The following is a 4,264-nucleotide window of genomic DNA, read 5'->3' as shown; positions in this document are numbered from 1 at the left end:
GGGAATGGTTCCTTCTGACAACATGACCAAAGTAGGTGAGACAAAGTCTGGCCATTCTCACTTCCAAGGAGCATCCTGGCTGCACTTCTCCCAGGACAAATTTGTTAGTCCTTTTAGCAGATCATGATACTCATAGCATTCTTCTCCAATACCACAATTCAAAAACATCAACTCTTCTTTGGTCTTCCTTATTCATTGTCCAGCTCTCACATGCATAAGAGGTGACTGAAAATACCCTGGCTTGGGTGAGGTACACCTTAGTCTTCAAGGAGACATCTTTGCTCTTCATCACTTGAAAGAGGTCTTTTGCAGCAGATTTGCCAAATGCAATATATTGTCTGATGTCTTGAGTGCTGCTTCCATTGGTGTTGACTGTAGAACCAAGTAATATGAAAGCCTTGACAACTTCAATCTTTTCTCTATCCCCCAGGAAGCTGTTCATTGGACCAGTTGTAAGGATATTTGTTTTCTTTATATTGAAGTGTAATCCATACTGCAGACTGTAGTCTTTAATCTTCTGTATAATTTTAAAATTTCATTTTTATCATTGCCAATTATTCCACTTGGCCAAGATTATATGTGTATTGCTTTCCCCTGTCTGAAGTACACACATTCATGTTGCCGGTGCACACATACATTTTGTGCACACACACTACATGCCCATTTTGGCTTTGAGATCTAATTCTGCACTCAGAAAATTCTAGAAATACTTTCCCATAAGTCTAAGTCCAGTAACTTATGCCTAACAAAAGACAATGTTAATGTAAATACACATCTAAGAAAGTGGTATGAACTCATTTATGGGGCATTCTCAATCATAAATAACCACATTCTGTCTCAGCATTTGTTGTTGAAATGTACAATAGTAGCAGACACAACACAAAAACTCTAAAGAAATGTGAGCATTTGGCTCATGTAAAGAGAAAACAGATTTTTCAAATATATTATTTCTCAAAGAAATAGCCTGGAATGTGAAAAATGAATGGAAAAAAGCATGGTTATTAATGCATTTTCTGTTTCAAAATCCTGAGAACCAGTCATATGTTCTACATTATGAATATGCAGATGGTCTCAATGCAGTTTTTTTCTTCCTTTTTTTTCCCCCTCTAATTAAAACCATCAGGGTAAAATAATGCAGTAGTTCAGGAAGCTGATTCAGCTGGGTCTCTTTCTTGCCTTCTCCTAAAGGACACCAAGTCTCGACATGTTTATATAATTTTGAGATCCTTGCTATTAAGTGAAAAAGAGAGATGAGAAAAGCAACAGGAAGGGTAACTATATTCTTTCTATGCTTTGTGATAAATTGCACACTTTATGAAGAAAATATATTTCACAAATGAATTTCTCTCAGATACTTTTGAATAGAACCCACCTTTGGCATTTCCTAAGCAATAACTTCTCTGGACTCAGCACCCTTAATGTGTCTGTCTTTGATCCAACAATGATGCTGAAATCAAGTGTATCAAGGTAACCTGTCAGCCTGCCTGTATGGACTCGGAATGACAGCTATAAACTGAGTATTTCAACTGAGCCTGGTTGAATGCCTCAAGGTATAGGTACCACACATGCCTTTATGTAGAAGAATGTGATAGACAATGGATGACAAGTCTATGAGCTATTACTATACTTATCTTTCATCTGAAAACAACTGTAACAAAGTAATTCTAACTCAGGATTTTCTCTCTCACCTAAATAGTTCCATGCCTTTGGTCCTCTAGCCACCCTAGAACCATTTGATCTTTCAGGGGATTGTTAGGAATGTGGCCCTAGTGGTAGGAGAAACTAGCCTTATGAAAATAGGTTTAAATTTAAATCTATAAAGTTACCTTGTTTGACATCATCATCCTGATAAAAATATTTTCCCACAGCACTTACACATGTTGAGAAATGTGGTACTCAATCTTCATTTGTTAAAAAAATAATAATAATAAATGAAAAATAAAAACCTGTAGGGAAAGGAATATAAGAATATGTGAATATGTGACAACATCACTTTTATAAAGTAACTATCTCAGACCCTAATTTTCTTTAACCTACCAAGTCTGAATAACTGAACTCATCATGGCTACAACTTTGACTGCCTGAGCAAGATGACAGCCATGGAACAGCGCAGTAAGATTAGACAAAGATGAAGAAATATATACTCTCTCATACTGAGAGAATTGAGGAATTTTGAGTTCTTAAGTGAAAAGATTTTTCATTTAAAATGAAATAATGATCCTTACATCCACTGAGTAAAAAAGTAAAATAATACAAGCTGTAAATTTGATGTTCATCAATTTTACCCAAGTGTTTTCAAAACTGCATGTCGAAATCTTGGGAGAAGACAAAAGCATAAGCCTTAAGCCTACTTAAAAGAAAACTTTTCCCTCCAGGAGAAATTCTGTGGCAAAGTAAACATTCTGCATAGTTAAGTATTCCCCTTCTCTACAATAAGTCCATCTGAACACTTCACCAGTCTGAACTAGAATTATGTATCACATAAATCATTATAAAGTACTCAGTGCAAAATGGAGCTACAAAGATTATAAGGTCTATATGGAAATGTCATGTTAACTGAATTTTCTGAGGGCTCTTTTGGCCATCAGAGAGGTATCTGGGATCTGCATTGACAGGTCTTGTGAGGGCTGCAACAGGTAGAGCTGAGAGCACCCAAGACAGTTTATAAATTTCTCCTAGTCTCCTAATTACCACTTGTGAAGTTACTAAACATTCATTTCAAACTCATCTTTCTGTACCTTGTTTTATGACTATGGGACAAGGACTCTGCAGACCATTGTTCTGCTTTGCTAGCTGACGTTTTGGTCATCTAGGAGCTCTGGTAGTGTAGTGCCTAAGGCACTTGACTGTTAACCAGAAGGCTGGCAGTTCAAATCTACCAGCCACTTCTCAGAAGGAAGGCTGGGCAATCTACTTCTGTAGTGATACCTCCTCAGAAACCTGAGGAGGGGTCACTATGAGTCGGGTCCTACTCGATGGCACATAACAACAACAACAGTGCTGCTATAACCACTATACCACAAGTGGATGACTTTAACAAAGAAATTTAGTCTCTTACAGTTTAAGAGTCTAGAAGTCCAAGTTCAAAGTGCCAGTTCTAGGGGCTGGGTAAAGGCCACTTGACCTCGGGCTTCAGCTCTGCCTCTTGCTCCCACCCACTGGAGCTGGAGGTATCTCTTAACTCAGAAAGATGCTGACTGCTGAGGCTGAGAATACCAAGGTGTTCAAGTAAAATGGCACTGTTCGCAAAATTATAAAACAATACAGGATATCACTTGCTCAAACCCAGAAACAGTGCTAAGATCAGCAGAAAACATGGCAGACCACTGAATGAAGACTTGGCTAAATGTAAGATCTAAGCATGCCAAAAAGCTCAGAGACCTTCTCAAAGCTTCTTATATACTGGAAGAAGACCACATCACTAAGGCAGCTAGCTACTCAGTCGCTCACAGAAGATTCCACCACAGAGTTGATTACCAGTCTCATCATAGGAAATCTCTAGATTCAGCTGCCCAGCCACACAAAACAAGGCCCAGCCAAATTGACACAAAACCTTAACTACAATAGCTGGGTTCCCATAAAGCTCTGCTAATAGGTAGCAAAGGGAGGGATGGGAAGGCTGGAGAGAGATATGGTCCTTTTCTCTTGCTCTTTGAATTTCTTTTGTTTTTGATCCTATTCGCCTTTTGGTTTCTATCAGCCTCACCTTGCAATTCCTCTTCTTCAACCCAGCAATGAAAGTTCCTTCCAGTAGCAAAAGTATGAAGTTATTACTAACAGTCACAGAACTAGCCTCATGATGTCACCTCAAAGCTCCTAGAACCAGTCTTGTCTTATTCCTTCCAAAACTCTAGCAACAATTAACCAGCACTCGTTTCTCAGAAGGCTGCATCCCAGGCACACTGGGATCCAGGTCTGAGCTCGGAAACAGCCGCACCATCTTCAATCTTTAGGCCCCTTCTCCAAGTGTAATAATCTCAACCTTTTCCCCTATTCCTCCAACCCTAGAGGTGGTAGCTGCTTCCCACAGGTGGAAATAACTACATAATTTGTGGGGCCCAGTGAAAATGAAAATGTAGGCTCCTTGATCAAAAATGATTAAGAAATTCAAGATGGTGACAGCAGAGCATTAAACCAAGCATTGTTAGCTGTCATTGAGTTGATGCTGACGCAAAACAGAATGAAATCTACAGGTCCTCCATGATCCCCAAGATCAGATGAGGACTAGACCATTGTGATCCACAGAGGGGTTTTTTTTGGATGG

The sequence above is a fragment of the Orycteropus afer genome, unplaced genomic scaffold (assembly GCF_000298275.1).
Source record: "Orycteropus afer afer isolate SDZICR_OR568_19922 unplaced genomic scaffold, OryAfe1.0 scaffold00229, whole genome shotgun sequence".
Taxonomy (NCBI): Eukaryota; Metazoa; Chordata; class Mammalia; order Tubulidentata; family Orycteropodidae; genus Orycteropus; species Orycteropus afer.
Note: the sequence above shows the minus strand (reverse complement) of the source record.